The following is a 27,117-nucleotide window of genomic DNA, read 5'->3' as shown; positions in this document are numbered from 1 at the left end:
ACATAAGAAAAGTAAGGTACTAGGGAGATTAGTTTACCTACTCCAACTATGTCTAAATCTTGTAGTATACTGAAAACCAGACTTTTAAAATCCTACTTATTGCCCTTCCCCTGTCTCCCCACAGAGGCTTGTCATCTGGAGAGATGAACTTCTTTATTCTGTGATGCTGGGATCCAAGCCCTGTCCCTACTCTGTGCTTGCCTTGTCCATGCTAGGTAAACCCTGTACCATGGCGCTAGTTACATGCCAGCCCTTAAAGGTGAGTTTTACAAAGTAGAACTCCAACAATGAAAAGCCAGCTTCTGGCATCAAGGAATTTTGATGCAATGAGTAACTTCACATATGGTGTAAATGTTAACATAGTGGGGCCAGAAAATTTTACTCGACATTGGAACATATTAGAAAGAAATTAACTGGCAACTGGGAAAAGAAAAGTCTTCCTGTGTGAGATTACACTAGATAGAGCAAAACACACTGGTTTTCAGCACACTCACTACCCTCCTCTTACAGCTGAGAAGGAGCTGAGGTCTCCTACATCTTAGTCTTCCCAGTCACTTGGGGACTGAGAAGTACCAGTTTGAGACCAGGTTAGCCTCGAGTGGTGCTTTCTGCTGTTCTCTGATGACACAAGGAGGTTAGAGCAGGACCTTAGACAAATGTGCCCGCGTGCCTTAGGGAAAACATCAGTGCATGGAGGAAAATACGTGGAACACAAAGGTGCTCACAATGAGCCTCGGCAAAGAGCTGTGAGAATGGGGGAAGAGGCTGAAGAAAGGCTGGAATCTACTCCTCCTAGTCAAGGCTTCAGCCTGTACTTGTGATTTGCTTGTCTTTGGCGTGATGCATGTTTATAATGGGAATAAAGGCTTGTCCTTACACAAACACACCCTACCCTTATGCTGCAGTTTGCTCTACCTCTCCCAGTTTGCACTGCCGTCCTCTAAGCAAGGGCCTGGATTAAGTCTCCCTTTTCTTCCTAATAGAATCATTCTGAGCTGGGTGGTTAGAGGCAGTTACAAGAGGGTAGAGTGGAACTGGTGTGTACAGAGGAGGGATTTGGAGAAAACAGACAGGAGAGAGTAGCCCACGCCAGGTGTGACATTGGTAAGGCACACATTAGCACTTCCATTTCAATGGAGACCACAAGGCACAGGGTGTGGCGCTGCACAAGTAACCCCAGGCAGGCCAGCGGAGCCCATGACAACATAGCGAGTTTGAGGCTAGCTCAGCCACTTTGAGACTCTGGCTCAAAAGATTAAAAAAAAAAAAAAAACATCCTTCAGGTGGGATCATGATATACAAAGACTCCAAAAAAAAAAAAAAAAAATCGGAAGTCTTAAATATTATAAGATACAAATACTGAATCAGGAAGTATGGACTGTTTAAAATGAGCTTTACACAACTCCCCACAAACAGGCTATAACTGTAGAGTCACAATTAGTACCATTGTCCTCTCCTTATTGTTGACAACAATAGGGGCAAAAAAGACAGGATGCAAAAATCTCAAAATTAATTTTAATACTGACTCCTTAACATGCTATGTTTACCAATACACTTACAACCAAGTAACAAAGTCATACAGGAAAGTTCTTGGCTTTCTGTTACATACAGTCACCCTGCCAAAACAGGGTTGTCCTGTCTTTACTAATAACAGACAGAAACTGCTGGTGGTTAAAAACTACTTCTGCCCAAACAACTTCATAGGTTCCAGTCTAGTCTCCACAGACTGAGGGTTAAAGCGATGCAGGTGACATAAGTAAAGGAGAGACCAGAGCAAGTGTTCAGGAAGGGGACTCAGCTCAGTGTATTGCTGCCCTGAAAACCACTCAAGCAGGTTTCTACATCATCCAAGATATCTTAACATGGTTGTTAGGTATCTGTAGAGATGACGTATAGCTCATGGTTTCAGACTGTTAATAGACTATGAACACTGTGAAAAGCAAACCTTACTAGTTGGCAATCATAACAGAAACACAGTGGCTGCTATTGTCCCCCCAGTATCCAGTCTTCTTCCTTCCATTAGAGACTCTCTGGCACATCTGAAGCTTTATGTGGTCCATGGCTACCGTTCTATTAGCTTCTTTACACACTGTAAATGTGACCACATGAGCTAGATCTATCAGTGCGATGCGCGAAAGAGTGATGACGCTTGACACATCTCCTCGAGCCTCCCCACCTTCACGCTGACCCAGCTTCTGTCATGTAAATGTTCATAATATCCTAGACAACAGAGAGCAACACAGTAAACCTGGGCTTTCCAGCACTGCAGGCAATCAAGCAAAGCTTTCTGCCCAGACCACCTAAGAGTCATGTGACAGTCTTCCTTCCATGAGCCACCAAATTCTTTGAGACTGTTACTGCCACTTCATTTGTGTCCCAACTGCATATACTGCTATGAGGCATTGTGTGATTATTTTCTAGATTATGTAAATGAACAACGGTTATTCTAGGCACTTTAAGAATTAATGTCTCACAGATTCAAGTGTGTGGAAGGAACCCTAAAACAGAGGCTTGAGAATTTTTTGAATTATATTTTGTCTTAAAAATCTACAAACTAACAAAAGAGAAAATATTAGCAAATGTTATGATGCCACTGAAACTAAGGTGTGCAAACAACAGTAAAACGAAGGATCACATCATGTGCTGACAGGCAGATTCCAACAGGCCTGAAGAGATGGGAGCTGACAGAGCTTGTCTCTTGGGAGCCTCAGTACTCCAGAGATACAGGAACTACTGTGATGTGAGTGATGCTGGTCCTGGGCAGACACGCCCGAGTCGAGGGCTTCATTTTCAGTTTTCCTAAGAATGTATTCATTTTCCTAAATCTGAAAATTCTTGATGCTTTACTCTTTTAAAAATGCCTTCCAAAGCCTCCATCCCAGCTCTCCTGTGCTGGAGAGACACCCCTCGCCATCACTGTCTCTGTCTGGCCATGGCCTTGCTGGAGAGGAAGTATCAACCTGTGTGCAGCATAACCCACCACGGAGCACATAAAGAAAGGAGCCATTTTAAGAGATGTGATGAAAAGAATGGGGATGGAGTACCAGTAGGTTGTCTTAATATGTCTTTACATACAGAATTTCAGGGAGGGTGGAATTTAAAAGCTAAAAAACATTTTGCTCTTGAACACTGAATTTCAGAGTAGGAACAGCTACCGCAGACCACCGTTGCTTTGTTAAATATCAATGTCCCTATTTTTCTCATTCTGAGGCAATCCTAAAAGGCAGAAGTGGAAGCAATTGCTTATATACTTTTGTCATGATTTCTGTTTGTTCCTGGTCTCTATGACAGCAATATGAACATTAGCTTTCGACTGGATCCACAGCCATTCAGGTCCATCTAACAGCACCTCCCCTGGCAAAGCAGGTGTGTCCCAGGCCCACTGCAGTGGTGGTTTGGCTTGCTTCTGTCCTAAATGGACTTTAGCTAAAGCCTAGCTAACTTCATGGGGAATACTCCAATCTAGAAACAACTATGATAAAAACTGTGAGATAATATCAGCCCTGAAATTGAAATCAGCAAAGCATGGCCCCACTGAAAACCACTCGTGCTGGGAGCAATGACCTGACAAAGACTAGCATATCTCCAGTCTACTGATTACTCAGGACTCTGTACTGTGTATCTTTGAAATGTGTGTCCTCCAGACAACAGACTTGTGTCTTAAAGTGGCTCTCACTATAAATAAACACTAAACAAATGTAAGGGGGATAGAGAGATGGTCAATTAAGTACAGAGCCCTTCTGCTCAGAACAACATAACAGGACCAGGTATGGATGTGTGGACGTTTTTAACCTTAGCACTGTGGTGGGCAGAAACATGAGCATGGCAGAAGGGCTTGCTGGTCATAGCTTAGTTCAGGCTTGGTGAGAGGCCCTGTGTCAAAGGAGTAAAGAGGTCACCTAAAGCCATCCTCCGGCCTCCACATGCATGCACTAGCATATGTACCCCCAATGTATACACACAAATATGCACACATACCCACCCATCCACATACACACATATACCCTCACATACACACATAGTCACACACCACAAGAAAAGTTGTGACTTGTGAAAAGTTTGAGTATATTTTCCCAGGGGAGTATTTGTTGGCGTTCACTGCTTAGCTGGGCTTATGAAACAGTCACAGATCACGCCAAATTTGCATTTTGGGAACAGCTCCACTACAGGTCCTACATGTAAGGCAAGCACCTTTATATGCCCCCTGCCCATGCGTCGTTACATGAGAGAATCTACTGCTGCTACCTAAGCAAACCTTAAGGATAATCTTGAAATACTTTCAAATTTGAAAGGGAAAGTACAATGTGCTAATATTACCTTAGAACCATTGTCAGATAAGTAAAATGAATTAACCTCTAGCTAAATTATCCCAGAATCCTGAATGATGGTCAATAAGGCAATGTGTAAAAAGTAAAAACTAAAGTAAGCTACACAGAACAACCTTGAATGGCTTTGTTACGTTACACATGTGCATAATCTCTGGCCTATCATCCATGCAGAAACATGAACCTGCTCTTTTGTACTGAGGAAAACTCTGTTTGAAGCTATCAGGAAAATAAGTCATAACAACTTCAGAGCATGCCCTCTCAGGATCCTGACTGTAGACCTGTCATCAAGCTCCTGCTGCTGCAACTTTCCCACCAGTGGGCCTGAAACCGGAGGAAAGGAGGAAGAAACACTGGTTTTCTTCTGCCGATGTTGCATCTCAGCATCAGCACCAGGTCTGAAGTGAGAGATGACTGAGTCCATGGATAATTTCCATGAAAGCACATGGGAGTATTTTATAGAAGCTAAGGAAATTAAACTTCTGCATGAGTGTGGGTAAATATGTTACAATGGGTGGTGGGAACTAAGAAGAAAAGCTTATTTGGAAGAATTTACAAAATTAACAAACTAAAACAATAAACAGTCTGTACAATTGTAAGTTCAAGAATCGTTAAGGTAAAGGGATAAACTTGAGAGGATGGGGAGGTGGGAAGGATCTGAGAGGAGTTGGGGAAGTGGGAGAACATGATTAAAATGAATTGTGTGAAAAAATTGCTAACTAAAAATATAAAAAGAATCATTAAACAGGTAAATGTAGGAATAAGATAGAAGAGGAAAAGACTCACCCACCAGTTAAGTCAAAAATTAAAAGACACAAGGCTCATAAGAAAAATCTTCAATTTGGGCAGTAACTAAAGAAACAGAAACAAAGCAAGATACCACTTTCTCCTTGCAAAGTGGCTGAGATCAATCTGCTTGATTGTGTTCATATGGTAATATCCTACTTTTGGAAGCCTAAATGAACAGGCGTTCACACCGCGCCAAGAGCAGTAGGCCAAAGTGAAGCTATCTGTCAAGGAACTTAAAGGAACACTGTTACTGTCTTAAGGTCGTGCCTCATGTTTCCCAGGCTGACCTCAAATGGCTGCACAGCCTGAGATGCCCTGGATCCCTGAATGAAGAGACTGGAAGCAGTGATGACTGAATCTCAGATGACCAAATTCTGAGCTGGTGCGACACAAAGCTGGTGGGGCCCTGGGCCTATCCGATGGTGCCTGCTGCAGTATGTGACAAGGGCAGCTCTGCCTCTCCCCACTCACTAGTCCTTTCCAATTGTGTGCCAGCTGACAAAGGCACAGCATTTGCCCATCAAGACCTGCAGCAGGGACAGAAGTCATGGAGGCTCTCTTGCACATGCTATATACTATATTGAACATAATCTGGCAACAGGAAGCCTGTGGGAGGTACTTAACAGTGATTTACTAAGCATGGGAGTAAATACCTGTATGAGGTGAATTTGGGATCTAGCACATCTACTAAGAAAAAAAGCAGAGCTTCGCTCCCTGTATCTTTGACCTTGTAGATATGAGCTGTTTAGACTGCCAGCAACAGTGTCCTGAGCTCCTCATACACAGGAAGCTTTTGCGGAGGTCGGTCTAGCTGCATGCACACCTAGCCGTTTCTAGTTACAGAGCATCTCAGTACTGACAGTGAATGGGTATCTTTTACCCTTCCGGTTTTAATTGTCCCATTTCTAGTCATTAAAACACTTACTGGCAATCACCCATTTACAGTACAGTGGAGGGAAAATAAAAGGACACTGCAGTCATGTTTTGGGTAAAGAAGCCACCTTGGATAAGGCACCAATGTCACCCTATGGTAATTTCCATTCTCCCTAGGACTCTGAGGTACTCTTCCTTGAGTATAAGCAGGACTTGATCCACTCAACAGGGCAAGGAAGGTGCTGGGATGAACATGACTATGTGCACATAATTATGTGACTGTCATAAAACCATGGCACCTGTCTGCCATCTCCCTCTCGCTCACTGTAGCTACAAGGAAGCATGTGACCATGTTGGGGAATTCCACAAGGCAGGGAAGTGTGGGTGACCTCTATGAGCTGAGGGTGGATTTCCTCACCAGCAGGAACAAAGGAGGTGGGGGTCCAGATGTTCTCAGTCTCATAAGCATGATCCATAATCACAGGAATGGAATGTGTCACCCACCACAAGTCCCCCAGTTAGACCTGTAGGGGAGAAGGAACTCAGCCCTGGCAACAGTCTTCACTGAGGCTATCAGAAAACCTCAGGAGAGGGCATAGCTTGGCCATGTCCCATAATGGATGAGTGAATATTTTTAAGGCAGTAATTTTTTGATGACATCATTATACAGTAAGAGAAAAGCTGATGTATCCACAGAATCTCATGGCATCCCAACTACAGACAACTTGGCTCATGCCTACAGAAAGCATCTAAATCCCTTGAGGTATAGTTAAGGATGTAACAGCATAGTACATTGCTCCTTTTAATACAGATAACAGAAATACATAACAAGCATCCTGCCTGGTGGCGCAGGTCCACCTGGGCTAAAACCTGAAATCAGTGGTAACTGGTCACTCCCAGCACTGTGCCAAAGAGGAAGAATGCTGGAGAAAATGTGAGAGACACAGCCTCTGGCTCAATATGCTTTGTTGTGTCTGCAATTACTAAAGGTTTGAGGTTTCTAGCCCAGGTGGACCTGAGTCATCAGGCAAGATGTTTGTTTTGAGTTTCAATTGTTTCTATAAAAGAAGTAATGCACCAGGAGTTGCAACTGAGATGCCATCAAAGGCAATGCTGAAAGTCAATGGCCATCGTCTCTTGCTCACTTCTGCTTCCCAGAGCTGAGATGAACAGGCTCCTCTTGCTGAGCCACTGCAGTGAACCTGGGTTATACCCTGAGACCAGGGCCCAGAGCAGACCTTCCCCTATTAAGCTGATTCTCTCTGCTACAGTGAAAGAGAGTTCACTAACAGCCACCTTATTTGGAAACAGCCTTTGAAGAGAGCATTAGTTCAGCAAACAGAACATCATACTGGATAACTGAGCCCTAAATCCAATGTTCCATGTTCTCATGAGGAGACAGAACACACTTAAGCCCTGACACATATAGAGGATGCTCCTCACAGTGCTCAGGGTACACATGTTTAGCCATTCCTCATCCATCCTGTCACCCCCCTTTAGTCACTCTGGGCACTGTGCCTTCTTCTAGCCAACATCCTATGTGACCCTGCTGTTGCTTCTGCCTAGGACCCTTCACCCTCTTCCTGAATTTGGAGAGTTGTCCCATAATCTATTAAATATAATAAGCTATCGATGAATGTAAACTGCAGACTTTACTTCAGACTTCTACTTTGTGCTTTCACACATTCAGTAAAATGAGTGTTGACTCATGAAACTACCACCAAAAGGCATTTCTACATCTCTGTCATCTCTAGAATTCCCTGGTGGAGTTTTCTAATACAATTACTTATCTTCCCCAGCCCCCACCAAGATCATAATTTTCACCAAATTATCTTTTCTTTTGAGACAAGGAAGGGCTCACAATGTAGCCCAGGCTAGCCTTAAACCAAGCTCACAGTCCCCCTATCTCCATCTCCTGAGTGGTGGGATTACAGGTACGTACCATTACACCTATATTACCATTGATTCTTAACAGGGTTCTGCATGGGTTCAGCCTATCTGATTGTTTTTATGGTTCTATACTACTCTGTAAAGCAAGAACAATCTGTACTTTTGTTTTCTAGTAGGATATCTTAATATATAAAATAATGGATTTAATTTTGGTATTTTCATATGTGCATACAATGTATATTTATTATTTTACAGTATCTTATTGTAAAATTTTATGTGTATGAGTGTCTTGCATGTATGTCTATGCACTATCTGTGTGCAGGGCCCCAGGAGTTCAGAAGAGGGTATCAGATCCCTTGGATCTGGAGTTACAGACAGTTGTGAGCTGCCATGTGGGTGCTGGGAACCGAATCTGGGTCCTCTGCAAATGCAGCCAGTGCTCTTAACCACTGAGCGTCTCTCTAGCCCCAATGGATGTTTTTATTATTTCATTTTTCATTTCAGTGTCACTGTCCCCTGCCCTTTCTGCACAGTCACACATGGCCTGTCACTGCTCTTGTTCTATACTGGCAGCTAAGTAGCTGCTGCAGAGACCACCTGGGCCACAGAGACTGGGCCACAGTACTGTTTATTTCTTCTCTGTTGAACAAGCTCCCAAGACTCTGTTCTAAGGGTGCAGTTCATGAGTGTTAGCATGGATCAAAATCCAAGAGTATTGTGTTCTATCCCTAAATATTCTGATTCAGTTAGGGCTTATTTGGAAGAGCCTGGGAGTTTCATCTTGAACAAGGTCTCAGTTAATGCCACTGATTGCAGTTGGCAGAGCACACCTTGAAAATCAGTTTTTAATTTCTTACCATCTATCTCATGCATCATTTCATTTCTGCATTCTTTGTGCTTTTTCATGCATATATTTTATTTTTAGTATGCTTTTAGCCCTGTTGTTTTAAATTAAACAGGTTAGATTTTTTTTTTCTTTTTTAGAAATTAGTGCTCAGTAAAACTTCTGTGCAACAGTTCTACTTGTGTGGGTCGTATGTTTATGTGGGTGCACATGTGTGTGCTGGTATATATCCACCTGTAAGGACAACCAAGGTATCATCTACTTCCTGCGGGTCTCTCATTGGACCACAGCTAAACCAATTAGGCTAGATTGGATGGCCAATGAGCCCCAGGGATCCTCCTGTCTCTATGGCCTCTCTCTAATCCTATGATTGCATCTGTGTGTCACCATACCCTCAACACTTTTATATGGGTTCTGGAACTCAAACCCAGGTCCTCATATTTGAAAGGCAAGCACTGTTGGCTGAGCCACCAGGATGCCTATCCCAGACTTTTAACTTATATACCAACTTTTGAAACTGCCATCATAATAATGTCCTCTGTTAAAGGGGCCAGCAGGAAAAGAAGAATAGACAAATGAGGAATTTGACAACAGAGAGCAAAGTATAAGGAAAACTAAGAAATGCTACAAGTCAAAGATTAATTATCAAGCTGAAAAATTCATACTACAGAACAAAAGCAACTTCTGTACTGTGTTGTAAGATGCCCCCCCCCCCTCCAGAGACACAGTTTCTCTGTGTAGCTTTGGAATCTGTCCGGGAACTAGCTCTTTGTAAACCAGGCTGGTCTTGAACTCACAAAGATCCACCTGCCTCTGCCCCCCCCCAAGTGCTGGGATTAAAGGTGTGCACTACCACCGCCCGACTTCATAACATCAAACCTTTATCCAAATTAACGAAAAAGCAGAGAGAGAACATGCAAATTAACAAAATCAGAAACAAAAAGGGGAACATAACAACGGACACAGAGGAAATCCAGATAATTTTCAGGTCATACTTTGAAAATCTGTATTCCACAAAAATTGAAAATTCAAAGGAAATGGACAAATTTCTGGATAACTATCACTTACCAAAATTAAATCAAGAACAGACAAACAACTTAAATAGACCAATATATAACCCGCAATGAAATAGAAGCAGTCATTGAAAGCCTTCCAACCAAAAAAAAGTTCAGGGCCAGATGGATTCAGTGCAGAATTCTACCAGACATTCAAGGAAGAACTAATACCACTACTCCTCAAACTGTTCCACAAGATAGAAACAGAAGGTTCATTGCCAAACTCTTTTTATGAGGCCACAATAACCTTGGTACCCAAGCCTCACAAAGACACAACTAAGAAAGAAAACTACAGACTAATATCCCTGATGAACATCGATGCAAAAATACTCAATAAAATACTGGCAAACCGAATTCAAGAATACATCAGAGAAATCATCCACTATGACCAAGTAGGCTTCATCCCTGGAATGCAGGGATGGTTTAACATATGAAAATCTATCAACGTGATCTACCATATAAACAAACTGAAAAAGAAAAACCATATGATTATCTCCCTAGATGCTGAAAAAGCCTTTGACAAAATTCAACACCCTTTCATGATAAAGGTCTTGGAGAGGTCAGGGATAACAGGAACATACCTAAACATAATAAGGGCAATATACAGCAAACCAACTGCCAACATCAAACTGAATGGAGAGAAACTTAAGCCAATTCCTCTAAAATCAGGAACAAGACAAGGCTGCCCTCTCTCTCCATATCTCTTCAATATCGTACTAGAAGTTGTAGCTAATGCTATAAGACAACAAAAGGAGATCAAGGGGATCCAAATTGGAAAGGAAGAAGTCAAACTGTCTCTATTTGCAGATGATATGATAGTTTGCATAAGCGACCCAATAAACTCTACCAGGGAACTCCTACAGCTGATAAACACCTTCAGCAAACTAGCAGGATACAAGATAAACTCAAAAAAATCAGTAGCCCTACTTTTTTCAGACGACAAAGAGGCAGAGAAAGAAAGCAGAGAAACATCACCCTTTACAATAGCCACAAGCAACATAAAGTACCTTGGTGTAACGCTTACCAAACAAGTAAAAGACCTATATAATAAGAACTTTGTGGCTCTAAAGAAAGAAATTAAAGAAGATACCAGAAAATGGAAAGATCTCCCATGCTCTTGGATAGGTAGGATAAACATAGTAAAAATGGCAATCTTGCCAAAAGCAATCTACAGATTCAATGAAATCCCCATTAAAATCCCACCACAATTCTTCACTGACCTTGAAAGGATAATAATCAACTTCATAACATCTTCTAATCAACTAATTTTCTTTATTCAGAAAATCGGCCCTATTAATACTCATCTATGTGCTAACAATTCCCCAGTTGCTACTGTTTCTAATGGGTCTGGTATATTTCTTTTCTAAGCTTTATTTGTGTATGATCAAGTGTCTATATGAATGAATGCACACTGTATCTTTGTGTATGATCAAGTGTCTATATGAATGAACGCACACTGTATCTTTATTTGTGTATGATCAAGTGTCTATATGAATGAATGCACACTGTATCTTTATTTGTGTATGATCAAGTGTCTATATGAATGAATGCACACTGTATCTTTGTGTATGATCAAGTGTCTATATAAATGAACGCACACTGTATCTTTATTTGTGTATGATCAAGTGTCTATATGAATGAATGCACACTGTATCTTTGTGTATGATCATGTGTCTATATGAATGAACGCACACTGTATCTTTATTTATGTATGATCATGTGCCTATAGGAAGGAATGCATACCATGTGTGTACAGAGAGCATCAGGTTCCCTGGAGCTGGAATTAGAGAAGGTATAAGCTGGGAACCAACTATGGGTCCTCTTATTTGCTAAGCTGTGTCCCCAGAGCCCCCACCTGCTTCTATGTTTCTTAAGTATGTTGTTTGAAATCTTGGTTCTTAGGCCTTTCTCAGAAGGAAATGTTCTGGGAAATTCTCTCTGCAGTTTCTTGAAGCAGCCATGTAAGCCTCTTGCTTTCCATGACTACAGACTTTATTAGCTAAGCACTTTGCAGAGAACTATCATGTGGGTAGCCTTTCTGGGGGGGGGGTGCCCATGCCTAGAAGCCAGTAAAGGGCATAGGCTGTCTTCTTCTATCACCTAACCCTTTGAGGCAGGCCCTCTTCCAAATCTGGGGCTCACTCTGGGGGAGGCTAGAAGCCAGCAAGCCCCAGCGGTCCCCTGTCCTCCTTGGAGCTGGATTTACAGGCACTGCAGGGACCAGACTCCATGATGGGTGCTGGGAGCTAAATGCCTGGTCCAGGCACTGAGCTCTCCCCAAGCGTCACTTTGCAGTTTGTTTGTTTGGATGGATTTGGTCTTCATCCTGGAGACTAAGCCTAGAGACTTTGTTCATGCTAAGCAGACACATCACCACTCTGTCACACACCCTCAGGTCAGGTGACTGTTGTGTTCCTCCCTTGGCGAGTGTGTCATCCACTGGGCTCCCACTACTCCCACCATATCACTAAAATCCGAAGGCTGGAAGGACAAAGGGCCGACAGCCTAGAGTGGGATTCAATTGTTCTACACCTTTGATGTGATTATGAGGCTAGGCTGGGTGGTGGTGCACCCCTTTAATCCCAACACTCAGGAAGCAGAGGCAGGTGGATCTCTGTAAATTCAAGGCCAGCCTGGTCTACAGATAGGATTATTTCACAGAGAAACTCTGTCTGGAAAAGCAAAATAAAAGGCTAGGGCTGCTTGGGAGAGAAGAGGTCACTAAGTGCTGGCTGTGAGAACCCTTTTGTGAAGTGTCCAGCAGCCCCTACTCCCTGTGCTCTGTGCCCTTCTAGCTGGCATCTCCTGTTAATGCCAGCCCCAAATTGGTTTTCAAGTTCTAAAGTGTCACCTATGTGGCTATCCTGCCTCTGCCTGTTTGTCCAAGTGTTTTTCTGGCCCACTGCAAATGGTGTGTTTACTCTGTATTGTATGCATTGAGAGGAAGGAAAAGGGTTGGCCTATGCTTCCCAGGTGTCCCATAATTGTCTTTGATGTCTGTAGAATATCTTGTGTAAACTGCTTCTAAGTTTGTGTTGCCAATGTGTTTTGAAATTAGTTTTACAATACTGCTCACACCACTTTGCTATGGAAACCACTCTCACAACACAGCCATGTTTAAAGATGTACTCTTGAAACATATGGCTGAAGTAGTATATTACTGGTTCCAGTCACACTGATTGCTTTATGAGGAAGGCAGAGATATTATTATCCCATTTTCCAGAATAAAGAAGCAAGGAAAGAGACAAATGGTTAAATGAACAGCATGCCTCAGACAGTTTGATGAGTGAGTGTTTACATGCACACACACATAAACAATTCAAGCACATACATATAAAAGCACATACACATACATTCTTATAGCAGGGGAGGCTTGTAAACTTCCTAGAAAGCTTTACTCGGGTGCCATTCCCATGGCACCCATATTTGGTGGTTAGTTTTCTATATTCAGGAAAAATGGTTCTCTATGATAGTGGTTCAGTTTTATTTGTGTTTTGAAACAGGGTCTTGTTATATAACCCAGGCTAGCCTCATACTTCTGAGTGCCAGGACTACAAACATGTGCTATAATTCTAGCCTGGCAATTCCAAATTACCCAAAAGCACAAAAACTTCAAAATATAACTTCAAAACTACAACCCAGAGAGCTGGGCATGGTGGTCCTCACTGTAATGTCAGCACTGGGAAAGATGAGGCACACAGACTGATGCAAAGTCAGCCCAAGCCACAAGAGAGTCCCAGAAGAGGGGGAGGAGAGGAAAGAACAGAACAGCTAAATGAGAGGGAGGAGGGCTGTGAAGGGCTGGCTTCTGGGCATCACATGGCCACCGCCTGCATGGAGTAGGAGACTGGGTCTCTCAGTAGTCAGTGATGGGTCAGGGAGGGTCTCACACATCCCTACCCTATCCTGGGAGACTGCTGACAAGTGATGGGTGCTGGGGAAAGAGGAGTCATTGTCTGCAGTTGCAGCCACATGTGACCCTAGCAGGCGACAATGGATAGTTCCACACTCCACATGATCCAAAAAAATCCTAGTTCAACTCAATGGGTCACAAAAACAAAAACAAAAACAAAACCAAAAAAGACATGAAGGTGAGAAAGGAACTTACAGAGGGAGAGCTGATGGAGGCAGGGATAAGAGAGGATGAGAATAATCAGAATGCAGTATGTGCATGTATGAAAATGCCAGACTAAATTTAATATAAAACAGAAAAAACAAATGACAACTAATCTGCCTGGAGCTACTATGCCATGCCCTTAAACCTTATTTCTTTTTTTCATTCCTTCTGACTTACTAACTGTTTTAATTTCTAAGATCAGGAGTTCTGTGAGTTCGAGGACAACTTGGTGTATAAAGTGGATGCTAGGACAGCCCTGGCCATTACACAGAATAACAAATATAAAAAAGAAAGGAAGACAGAGGGGGAGGAAGGAAGGAAGGGTGGGCAGAAGGGTGAAGAAGGGCATATGGGGAACAACAGCAGTGGCTGGGGCTCTAACAAGAACCGAAGCACCCGAACAGGGACCAGCCCAAGTGAGACTTTTCAGGACCAGCCCAAGTGAGACTTTTCAGGGACCAGCCCAAGTGAGACTTTTCAGGGACCAGCCCAAGTGAGACTTTTCAGGACCTACCTGAATCATGTGACTCTGTCAGTTATTAAAAAAAAGAACCCCTATCTTTAGAATACATTTTAATGACACTATGTGACATTAATCTACTCATAAAATTATTTCCCAGGTATCTATTGTCTGACAAGAAGGCACTACTCTGGCCTAGTGATGGAGCACTGAACAAGATCAAAGTTCTTTCCTCTTAACACAGCCTACAGAGAGACCACATAAATATGTAGATATATACCCATATGTACACTTTTTATATTTATAAAAATAATGTCCTACTCAATGTTAGAAACAAACAAACAAACAGCAAATCAATGCAAAGGGAAAAGGAGTGGTGTGGAATAGTAGCGGGGGTGGTACCCACAGGGAAGTCTGGAGGCCTGTTAGGAGGAAGTGTTGATGACTGAGGGAGAGACAAACCGGGAAAAGAGTTCCCGGCTGTGAAGGCCCTAAGACAGAACAAGCTGGGTATGTCCAAGAATCAGCAAAAACATCCTGTAGCTGGAGTGAACTGAGGAGAGGAGTGGCGGGGGTTGGTGCAAACACCCTCAGGAGTCAGACGCCTCATAGGGAACAGCAATGGTGTGCACGTTAGGTGACTTGTAGAAATGTATAGGAAGCCCACAGAGGTGTCTGGCTTTAAAATTTGCTGAGGGATTTTGGTTAGGATTCAGAAGTCGACGCCTGTCTGGCCTTCCAGGTGACTAAAAGACTGTACAGCTGGTTCCTTGGTGACTGAGTTGCGTATCCCTCTGGCTTCTTTCCAAAGACTTCTACTCCCTCCCTTGTCTTACTTACTTCATGGACCAGCCACTAACCAAATAACTTCGCCAGAGAAAGTTTATTGCCTTAAGGACATTATCTGCCCAGGAACCTGGAACTGCTGAGGTTCAGAGCTCTGTTCTCCCTTCACCACAGCTCTGGAGTCAGCTTAGAACACTGTCCTGAACTCCCATCCCATCAGAACCACACAGCAGTAAGAGCCAGCTTGGAAACAAACAGGGAAACACGGTGAACTTCTACATAAACAATCTCAACATCCACCAAGGGCTGGCAGCGTTATTGGCCAAGAGCTAGACTTTAACTCATATATTAACTATGTCAAATGTTATGTCCATATTAAAAAATCACACAATTGTTACGCATCAGTTTTTTAAATCCATTGTAGTAAAAGGAAAATAGAAAATTCCAACCCTTGTAACACCAAATACAGCCTTAACATCCTTGAGATACATTACAGAGGTCAGCGCACTTCTATAATAATGTGCCGTTCTAGGAATCCCAATCTCAAAATGAGGACAGTAGGAGCACCACAAATTCATATATGTGGCTTATCGTATATACGATAGGCCTGGGATTTCCACCTGACAAATCAGTACATATGTCAAAATCCTAAAATATTTCTCTCGAGTCACATTGTTTCTTGTGACACTTGTGTCCATTTCATTCTGCTGCTCCTATGTCTAGGATCCCAATATTTTGTTACATTTTAAGCACTACTTTCTCATTCATTTCATTTCTTTGAATACACAAAGTTCTACTTCAGTCACCCCAGAGTGTTATCTGCCGACACGGCCTTAAAGCAGCGGTAAGGAACACAGGCATGAGCTGCAAATGCCCCATCCTCATCTGTGCCTGCTTCACACTGCAGACACCTCCACCCAAGAGAAGACACTAAGGACCATTTTCTATGAGCAGGAACTATCTGAGTGGAATACTTGCTTCAGACTTTTATGGCTTCTCTTCATTTTAAAGAACAAAACTATTTGTGAAATGCTGAATCGTCCTAGGCAGGGCTAGTATAGAAGACAAATGCAGAACTCAGTTAATCTTATGTAAATTATTCTTGCAAATCTTCTATATTAAAATGCCATCAAAGTTAAAAAACAAAAAACTACTTACGGCAAGTTGAAGTCTGGACAGACAGCCTGAAACTACTGGCAGCCAACTACTCCCTCTAATTAAACTTTGTCCCCTGCCTGGCTGTTTCTGGATCAAGTTCACACAGATACACGTTTGCTGTGGCCTTGGAAGCTACCGCCCTACAAGCAGGTAGGAGGGCTTGTTCCTTTAACTCCTGCCTGTCAGCAACATGCCACATGTCAAGTTTAATGTGTTTAAAGAGACAAATGCAACGAAGACTCGGGAAAGCCTGAAAACTCTCTCATTCCTGATGGTAGAGCTTAGGTCTCAGGGATTTCTTTTCCATATTGGGAGGAGTTCAGTATTTGATTCTTATTTCAAAGTTTCTCCTCCTCCTTGGAATCTACACACTGTACAGCCATGGCAGAAAGAGGCCTGAGGCTTGCTTCTCTGCTTGTACTCCATTCTCACTCTACCCACCTCTTTCACTAGTGGAGTAATGCAGGAGTCCTTGTATACTGAACAGTGCTCTTCTGACACTCAAACCATCTGCTTTCACAATTTGATGCTGCTTCTTTGGCTGTAGGCTTTCACTCCTGAGCAACTGTTATGTCCAGTTCTCACCAGGGGCTTCTGAAGTGGCAGCCATTTGCTATAGGCTACATGCACTACCTACTTTGAGAACATTATATTATTGTGTTCCAGGAAGTACATTTTTGAAATCATCTTCAACTTTTCTTAGTCAGATTCTCTGTGTATAACTTGACTTCCTCACGTCTTGGTGACCCTCTGCAATGAACAGAATGACGTGTCCTCATCATCAGAACCTGTGAAAGTTACACAAGGGACTTTGTACATGTGATTGAGTTTAAACATCTTGAAACGATGACATTATTCAGATAGGGACAATCTAATCACAAGAGTCCATTACACATGGCAAACCCTTCCCAGCTATGTTCAGAGAAAGTCACTACGAGGACTCATTAATCCCTGCTGGCTTGAAAGTGGAGAAGAGGCACAATCTAAGGGATGTGGATGGGCTTGGAAACAACAAGAAGCAAAAATCCAGGTTTTCCTCCAAAGCCTCTGGGATGGATCAAAGCCCTGAAAAGACATGGTTTTAAGTTCAGTGAGACCCATGTTGAACCATAATTTGTAATCTTGGTGTATTTTTAAAACTATATGTATACATTTGTGTCTATAGGGACACTTGCTTATGAATGAAGATGCCATGGAAGGAAGAGGCCTGGAACTGGGCTAACATGTGGCTGTGTACCAGCTGACACAGGAAACAAACTTGGGTCCTCTACAAGAGCAGCGAGTGTTCTTAACCACTGAGTCAGCTCTCCAGCTCCCTAACTGGTAGTCATTTAAAACAGAAGTTTGGAGGGAACTGGGATCGACATGTAAAACAATAAATTAAATTAAAAAAATGCTTTGACTCCAAAATTTAAGTTGAAGGACAAGTTACTGGGGAAAAGGATTTCTATTTTTATTTCCACAGAAAATGAAAAGATGTGGATTCCTTCCAGACTAATGTGGTTTGATCACGTCAGACTGCCTGAAACAGAGTACAAGCTAATCCTACATTCAAAACAGCTGGACAAAACAGCCCTACAGACTACAGCCAGGATATCTTCGAATCCCCCCATGACAGCGCCCCTTACCAGCAGGAAGTAGCTTGGAAAGAACAACGCCCAAATTCCCAAATATTGTGTATAAATGTTTGTTTTCATTTAATTGGACTTTGTTATATAAAATAAAATTAAAAAATAAAACAGAAGTTTGTGGTCATTTCTATAGCAAAATAACAGAGGTACTTTAATTTCAACACGTTCCCTTTAAAGTATATGCTCAAAGCTGAGTAAACTATTCTTAGAGCTCTGATAAAGAAAAAGATACCAAATTGCTTGGTCTGTAGGTAAACACTGTTTTGATTGTAATGAATTTTACTTAGCTTAGTAGATCCCAATGTTTTTGTCACATAAACTGTAAAGCATCAGGTACCCGGCTTCACTCTCCTTTTAACTTTTTCCCTTCCTGTGCTGGTACCAAACATACAAACGGCTCTATGTGGAAGCTACAACTGAGAAAAGAAACGGGGATTGTTTTAAAATACATGAAGACACTCTGGTGGTCTGAATGAGAATGATGCCCACAGACTCATAGATTTAAATGCTTGGTCACCTGGGAATGGCACTATTGCAAAGGATTAGGAGGTGTGGCTTTGTTACAGGAAGTGCGTCACTGGGGTGGGCTTTGAGGTTATAATGCTCAAGCCAGGTCCAGTGCCACTCTCTCCTGCTGCCTGCCCATCTGAATGTAAAACTCTCAGCTACTTCTCCACCACTGTGTCTGCCTGCCTGCTGCCATGTTCCCCGCCATGATGTAATGGATTAAGCTCTGAAACTGCAAGCAAGCCCAATTAAATGCTTTCTTTTATAAGAGTTGCTTTATCGACTGTGTCCTTTGCCTTACAGAAGCTTCTTAGTTTCAGGAAGTCCCATTTATTAAATGTTGATCTCAGTGTCTGTGCTACTGGTGTTATGTTCAGGAAGCAGTCTCTTGTACCAATTTGTTCTAGGGTACCTCCCACTTTCTCTTCTAAGAGGTTTAGTGTGGCTGGATTTATGTTGAGGGCTTTGATCCATTTGGACTTGAGTTTTGTGCATGGCGTCTATCTGCAGTCTTCTACACACCATCATTCAGTTGAGCCAGCACCATTTGTTGAAGATGGTTTCCTCCTTCCATTGTATACTTCTAGCTGTTTTGTCAGAAATCAGGTGTTCGTAGGTGTGTGGGTTAATATCAGGATTTTCAATTCAATTCCATTGGTCTACTTGTCTATTTTTGTGCCAATACCAGGCTGTTTTCAGGCCTGGGAAGTCTAAGGGACCTTTGACAGTGAAACCAGGATGTATCCCTGATGCACGAAAGGACTTTGGGAGCACATTCCCCATGGAGGGATACTCCCTTAGCCTAGAGGCAGGAGGGAGGGCCTAGTCCCTACTCCAAAATACTTGACAGATTTTGATGATCCATCCTGGAAGGCATCACCTTCCCTGAGGAGTTGGAGGGGGGAGTGGTATGGGAGGGGGATAAAGGGACTTGAGAGGGAGGGAGGGAGAGGGAACTGGGAACGATATGTAAAATAGGAAAAAAATAATTTAAAGAAAATTTTAAAATTTATGTTAAGTGAAAACAAAAAGAGTTGCTTTGGTCATGGTGTCTCTTCACAACAATGGTACAGCAACTAAGACACTCAACTTCATTCAGCATGAGAGAAATGAAAGATCATCTTAATCTGTATTTTCACTTTAATTTGGCAAAATTAAAAATGTATATAAGACATAATACTGGTGAAGTTATAGGAAAATAATGGAAACAAAACTGGTAGACTGAAAAACAAGTGGACAAGTAGTGAACATATGGACCCACAGGAGATGCTTACAGGAGAGGTTAGGTGAAAGAGATAAGGGAGATTGTTGTACTGTCTTTGCAACTTTTCTGTAATCTAAGGAATTAATAAAAAGATAAGCTTTATTCAAGTAATACAAAAGCCTTGTTTGGCTTAATTTGCTTTGGTTTGAGACAGGGTCACTATGTGGTTCAGGTTGGCCTTGAACTTGGGGCAAGCTCTTGCTTCAGCATCCTGAGTGCTGGGATTACAAGCTTGAGCCATTTTACCACCTTTAAATAGTCATTTTAAACATTATCAGGGCAGGTTGGAGAAAGGAGAGAACAACCAAAGAGGCAACAGGAAAAGCCATGAGAGCAATCTTGCCAGGAGGAGATGATGGCTTATGTTAAGACAATGGTCATGACAGTGTCTGCAGTAACTCCAAAACGTTCTGGCTAGAATAGCCAAAAGGCATCTACTGACTTACTGTAAGATAAGGGTGCAGACAAGGAGGCAGACCAAAGCAGGTAAGAAAACAGAAGATGGAGAAGCAGACACTGCACCATGGGACACAAACAGTTCAGGGACAAGAGAGGTGGCAATGAAGGCAGGGGAAGTGTGCAGCTGGCTTGGGAAAGCATCAGGATAGAAGGAAAACACAAGCCAAGGACAAGATACTGAAAAGGCCACCAGACACTGCAGTAAGGGATGAGGCAAGGGCGCTAGTGTGAAGGACACCTACAGAGCACCTCCATCCACTTCCAGTAAAGCAGAGCTGGGAGCTGAGAGGCCTTTGGGAATGCACAGCACCCACAGTCCTGCTTCTGACACGTGTGTGCTTGCTTAATGCTATTCCCAGGAGACTACTCCCTTTTTATTTTCGTCAGAGAAGCCATGTTGAAATACGTGCCTGCTTTTAAAATTTGGGACATCTAGAATTTTAAAGTAACTATGAATTGTGCCTTCACATGGTAAATTATAAAATATATTTCACTTTCAAGGAAGAAAAATAAAAAATGAAGTCTTGACCTGATCACATCTGCCACCATTTCTCTGCTTATATGACCACTCCCTGTTTGTCCTATGCACCCATGGTGAGCTTTAGTCACACACTTAGTGTGAAGCTAGTGTTTAGTCAATAGTATCTGATGATGGTAAATAAGAGTTCTAACTTACGTACATATGTAAGAGTATGTGATATGTACATACCTGTGTGTGCCTGTGTGCCAGGGGCACACTATAGATGTGTCTGTCACCAGAAGAGTTGGTGACAATGCTTCAAATTCTAAATTACCTCAAATAATAAACAGGACACAAAGAAAATGGAAAAGCAGTTTTTGCTCAGAATTTTCTACCAACTAAAATGAAGTATTATCTTAGCATTAAATCCTCTTGAGTAAAGAAAATTATTGGCTTGACACCTTTGTTCCAATAGTCTCCATATCACTGCAAATAACCTGCTACTGGCTACAAGGCGATATTCTCACCTAGGAAAGACTGGGTTTAAACCTTTGTGAGAAATTCTTAGAGTAGTAAAAACAGAAGCAGTGTACAGAGTTCCTAGAAAACATCATCAAAAACTATGCTAAAGGCATACTTTCTTTAAAATAGTATCTGGCTTGGTTACTGAGCGAAGCAAGTATTATTCACGACTGATAATGTGGCCCTCATAGAACTCAGCCACAGAGATGCACACACTCTCACTCCAGAAATGCAAACATTTACTACCTACTCAGTACTTATTAATAAACACATCTTTAAAGCTCCTTTTTGTCTAAAGGCATCTAGCACGTGAACCCGCCCCTGCAGCAGCAGGGGTCTGAGAATGGGGGACAGAAAGCTCCAAATACCCAGAGCCTGCAGACCCACATACAACTTGGAGGTCTGGAAGTTCCCCCAAACCCTGGAAATGGAAGGTATACTCCAGATCCTACCATCTAATCAGGCACCGCATGTTTAAACCTTAACATTAACTGTAAGTTAAAGATCAGGGCTGAAAAACTGCCAGCCAAAGCATGAACACCTGCCCTGCCACTTTCTAATAGACGACATGTGTGTCCAGACATTTACAGAGGGGAAATGCTCTAACCCAGTGGTTCTCAACCTTCCTAATACTGTGACCCTTTAATACATGCGTATTTAATGCTTCATGTAATGGTGACCCCCAACCATAACATATTTCATTGCTACTTCATAACTGTAATTTTGTTACTGTTACGAATCATAATGTAAACATCTGATATTCAAGATATCTGATAATTGACTCCCATGGGCCTTGCCACTCATAGGCTAAGAACTGCCACAATCCATTATATGCACTCAGCAATGTTTGCTCAGTGAAAAAGCCTGTTTACTATGTCATTTAAGGGCAGGTTTAAAAAGCTTCAAGAACAATGGATTATGTTTCAACTGATAAAACTACTAAGGGAAAAACATACTGAAAATATTTTAAGAATCTCTGCTTGTAAGAGCTAGAAAAGGTAAAGGTGCACATGTCTGCAGCCTGAATTCCAGCTGCAGGCCCCACGTGGTGGGTGACTGCAGCAAGCTGTCCTCATGACCACAAGCGAGGTGAGGTGAGGCAGGCACACACATGCATGCACCCACATGTATACACACACCATACACACATGCATGCATGCATACACATGTACACACATACACACTCCTGTATCTCTTCGTCTCCTGTATTTAAGTACCACAAGAGATAATAAATCATGAAGGTGTAAGTTTTCAAGTTCCTTAAACTTATTTTTAATCAAGGCATAAAAGAAATTGAGTTCCATGTCTCCCTTTTATATTAAAACAAACAAGATAAAAGGAGCTACTTAACCTGATGGGTTAATGTTTACACAGAGGCAGCTTTCCCTTTAAAGTTTGAATGGTTGAATGGCCTTGCTGGAATTCCCCGTCGGCTGGGGGTGTCTACTGAACTTCTAGACAGAAACTGCTTTCATGTGACACATGAGAATGGCATGCCAATCGGCATCTGTCCCTGCACCTTGAGCCTGCCAGTTCAGACTACAGATGAATCAATAAGCTTATACAAAGTGAAATGCCTTTGTCCTTTAGGCCACTGAAGGAAGGATCAAACTTCATCATGTTTCACATTATATACTCACAAGACATGGCTTCAATCTAACCTGACAGGCCTGTTTTCAAATACAGAGTACACTAAGATGAAATGGGGATCTGAATCCGTGTGTGAGTCCTGCTATTCCAGTGTAACTAGCTAAAAACCTGGATGACATGAAGTCTCCATTGTTTTCATTTGAGAATTTCTAAAGCAGCCATGTTTGTAGAAAAGGCCTCTGCTGTGAGGTGGTCATGGAACCTGGTTGTGGCTGTGTGAGCTAATTCTGAGGTGACCTGAGCACCACTGAAAACCAACCCAGAAGACACAGAGGACAGCAAGCCGCTGACTGATACCCTACCCAGCCACACCTCCAGCTCTGCCCTGGGCACTGCTCCTCTCGTTTTCAGAAGTCAAAAATATAGTAAGTACTGCCCTGGAATTGTAGCCCAGAAATCTACTTGTCTTTCAAACATTGTTTTCAGGGTTAAGGAAAAAACAAAACAAAAAAACCAAACCAAAACAAAACAAAACAAAAAAAAAAACCCCATTTTATAGTCTGAGTTTCTACAGAGTTTATTGGTGTTTCATAAGTTGAGACGAAAGCACACAGGAGTTGGGAAATTCAGCAGAGGATCCATGTGCTTAGAGATAACTTGTACTAGAATATCTCAATATATTGTTCTAAAATAGTGGCTGACATCTACTACATAGGTCATAAGTTTTTTAATTGTTTTTTAATTTTGTAAAAATTTTTAAAGGGGTGGAGAGATGTCTTAACTGTTAAGAACCAAATTTTTAATTTGAAATTTTATTTTAAAAATTATTTTTCTGTGTATGAGTATTTTTCTTACATGTATTATAGTGGTTTGAATAAAAATGGCCCCCATAGGCTCAGGGAATAGCACTATTAGGAGGTGTGGCCTTATTGCAGAAGTATGTCACTGGGGGTGGGCTTTGAGGTTTCTAATGTTCACACCAGGCCCAGTAGGTGCCTCTCCCTTCTTGCTGCCTGCCAACTCAGATGTACTGCCTGCCAACTCTTAGCTCCTTCTCCAGCACCATGTCTGTCTGCATGCTACCTTGCTTCCCATGGTGATAACGGACTAAACCTCTGAAATGTAAGCCAGCCCCCCACCACCCCATGAAATGTTTTCCTTTCTAAGAGTTTCAGTGATCATGATGTCTCTTCATGGCTAACTAAGACATGGTGCCTGTGCCGGCAAAATCCAGGTACCAGATTCCTAGGAACTAGAGTTATGTGTGGTTGTGAGTCCCATGTGGGTCCTGGGAACCAAACCTAGGTTGTCTGTAATAGCAATAAGTACCCTTAACCACTTAGCCACTCTCCAGCCCCTTGTAATTGTTTCTGAGGCAGGATCTCCCACAGTCTAGTCTGACCTTGCACTCTTTGGAGCTGGCAATGCCTTCAACTACTGATCCTCTTGCCTCTGTCTCCTGAGCTGGGATGACAAGTGAACTCCACCACTCTGCATGTAGGCCAGGTCAGGGATGGATTCCAGGGCCTCGCCTCTGCTAGGCAAGTATGCTACCAACTGAGCTACATCCCCAGTCCTATTATAGGTTCTTAGAGAAAATTTTAAAGCATCAGCATATTAAATAGAAACTGTTGAAGGCTACAGTTTCAGGGCTAAGGTCCTGTACCAGGACCCAATACACAATGGAGTCACTCAAGCTAACGTTTAACTCAATGAAGTTGAAACTGGGCCATTTCTCTGACCGTCTGAAAAACAGGATTTTCGACATAAAAGGCAGACTTCCCAAAGAGGTCAGTTACAATTGGAGGGATTTAGTCTCCTCAGCTCCAATCCCCACGCCTCCTGGAAAAGAGCAATCCTAATAATAATCAGTGATTTTTCTGCTCTTCCGTTTCTTGTCCCATCTTTCAAGGAAATGACCAATCTTTTCACTGCTTTCTTATTGTTGGTGATGGTTTTTTGAGACAGAGACTCTGTGTGTAGACTTAGCTGCCCTGGAACTCAATCTTTAGACCAGGCTGTCCTAGAACTTACAGAAATCTGCCTGCCTCTGCCTTCCAAGTGCTGGGATTAAAGGTGTGTGCCACCATTGCCCAGCTACCCTGTCACTTTCAAGTCCTTTTCTGTCTCTAACACTTGTGCTCAGATCCCCAGAACATGTATTCTATTTTATTGAATGAAATGTCCAGACTCTAGAACTACAGAAAGAAAATATCTTTAAGTTGTTGTGTCTCTGTACTTTGTGAAATACAACATCATACCAATTACAGGGCTGACTTAAAGGCCAGCTGTCTTTCCTGCCCAGGTCCTCGGTGTCTCATCCTCATACTGCCTCCAGTTTATTGAAGAACAATGAATGGGATACTAACTTCACAAGCACATGCAACTCTGATCTTTCAAATAAAGACAAGACAAAACATTTCAATAACTGGGAGAAGAAAAATAGGTAATTAAACCATTTTCTCTCAAAGATTTGTCACCTCTACTTCTACTCTCCCATATTAGGCTACTCAGCAAAACAATAACTCTGAAATATAAAATTTGTAATTTTTCCTAAAATCCTTGAAATCTTCAGGTGAGACTGTATGTATTTTGTATATTAATGAGCTGGCCAATGGCCCCTAACCCTAGGAAACTTAATGGGAACCTGCCACTTCCAAGACTGAGAGGCAAGATTAGATGAAGGACACAGGGGTTTACAGCTAAATAAACCAATGAAACAATTAATCCCAGCTGGGTAATGAAGCTTTGGTAAAACCCAAAGGAATGTTCGACAGCTCAGATATGGAAGTTCCTGGAGTGCACAGGTCTTTCCCCCACCCATGTGCCAGGCTCCATGTGTTTCCGTCTTTACTTGCTAGTACCTTTTATGGTCATCCATATGTGTGTTCCTGGTTCAGTGGGAACTCTAGCAAATCGACTGAGTCGGCAGAGGGGTCTGCGGCCACTGCAACATTCAGCTGTTCAGTTGATCCACTTGGAGCCAGCAGTTCATCTGAAGTATATGAGGTCAGTCTCTTCAAGGTGAAACCTCAGCCACAAGCCCAAAGCCAAACACAGCCACTTTCACACAGGTGTGAAGTGTATTTTATTTCACCTGACACATCCCCTGTCACCGGGACAGAGTGTAATACACATCTATGGGTCACCTGTTGGTGGGACTGACTGTTTGGGCCTCCACGGCCAACCAAGCACCTGACATGTTCCTGAACACACAGACAGAGGCTAGGCCAGCGTGGCAAGAAGTGTGAACCACACAGCTTCTTCCTTGAGAGGGAAGGGGAAAGAAGGTATGTCTAACTTTCCATCTTTTCAGGGATCTTGAACTGTCATCCTGACTTGAAGTGCTGACAGAGTTAAGTTTTGGATGCCAGGGGAGTGCTGAGTACTAGAACACCAGAAAACCTGCAGTACTAAAGGTAGGCACCAGAGGGAGCAAGAAACCCTTACAAATTCCTGAAAAGAAAGTTCTCCACTTGGGAAATTACATACATGCACAATTCAGAGAGCACACAGCCTTAAAAGATTTGAGAGGTTCCAAAACTATCTAGGCTGGTGGGTGAAGGTCCTCTATGTATGAAACCTGTCCATAAATGACTGGGAAAGGCAGCTGTTACTCCATTCTCTTGGTATGTCTAATGGGAAACAGATACTGGGGGAAATGTCATAGGAACCAAAGAAATTAAACCTAGCCAGGCATGGCACCTCCCTTCTGTAAACTCAACATGTGGACAGGCTGAGATAAAGGACTGCCAGGAGTAATAATATAGCCTGTGCTACAGAGTAAGAGCTTGTGCAAAACAAAACAAACAACCCAACAACACATACAAGTCGAAGAATTCAGAGAGGGAAGAAATTGTACTAAAGAAAGTTGAGATGTTACAAGAAATAACGCAAATAGCTGAATGAAACCACAGAAGTGATGCAAAAACAAGATGAAAACAACAACAAAGTGACAGAAGTTATCTAAAAACCAAATAAAAATTACAGAAGTGGAAAACACCAAAACTGAGTTAAAATATTCAACTTTAGATATTTCAACTTTAGACTTCATTAAAGAACTCAGTAAGCTCGAAGGACCCTTTAAGACCATGGAGTAGAAGGAACACAAAGAAGAGCACTTAAGAAAAGTAACACTTGAGGGTCTGAGACAACATCAAGATGACCAATACACACACATACACACACACAAACACACACACACACACACACACACACACACACACACACACACACACACACACCTGGAAGATCTAGTTCGGTAAGAGAGAGCTAGCATAAAAAAGCAATCATAATTCAGAATCTACTAAATGAGTGAAAGGAAATGGGCTTCTGCATTTTTATTACACTTGCAGTGGCACCTTGCCTTGCCAGTGAAATTGCAGTG

General features: G+C 42.3%; 1 protein-coding gene across 2 annotated transcripts in view; it reads right to left on the bottom strand.

Annotated features, from left to right (window-relative positions):
• Window positions 1–27,117, bottom strand: part of Map3k13 (mitogen-activated protein kinase kinase kinase 13) — a 135,048-nt gene that overhangs the window by 91,698 nt on the left and 16,233 nt on the right. Inside the window, exon 1 of one of the 2 annotated variants that reach the window (XM_051191193.1) lies at window positions 16,298–16,564. The exons of the other annotated variant lie outside the window; for it this stretch is intronic. The gene's annotated coding sequence lies outside the window, so the exon portion shown is untranslated. Of the gene's footprint in view, window positions 1–16,297; window positions 16,565–27,117 lie in introns of those variants that run through there. 2 annotated transcript variants of the gene reach the window in all.

This window comes from Phodopus roborovskii, unplaced genomic scaffold, assembly GCF_943737965.1.
Source record: "Phodopus roborovskii unplaced genomic scaffold, PHOROB, whole genome shotgun sequence".
Classification (NCBI taxonomy): Eukaryota; Metazoa; Chordata; class Mammalia; order Rodentia; family Cricetidae; genus Phodopus; species Phodopus roborovskii.
This window is presented reverse-complemented; position numbering and strand designations above follow the sequence as displayed.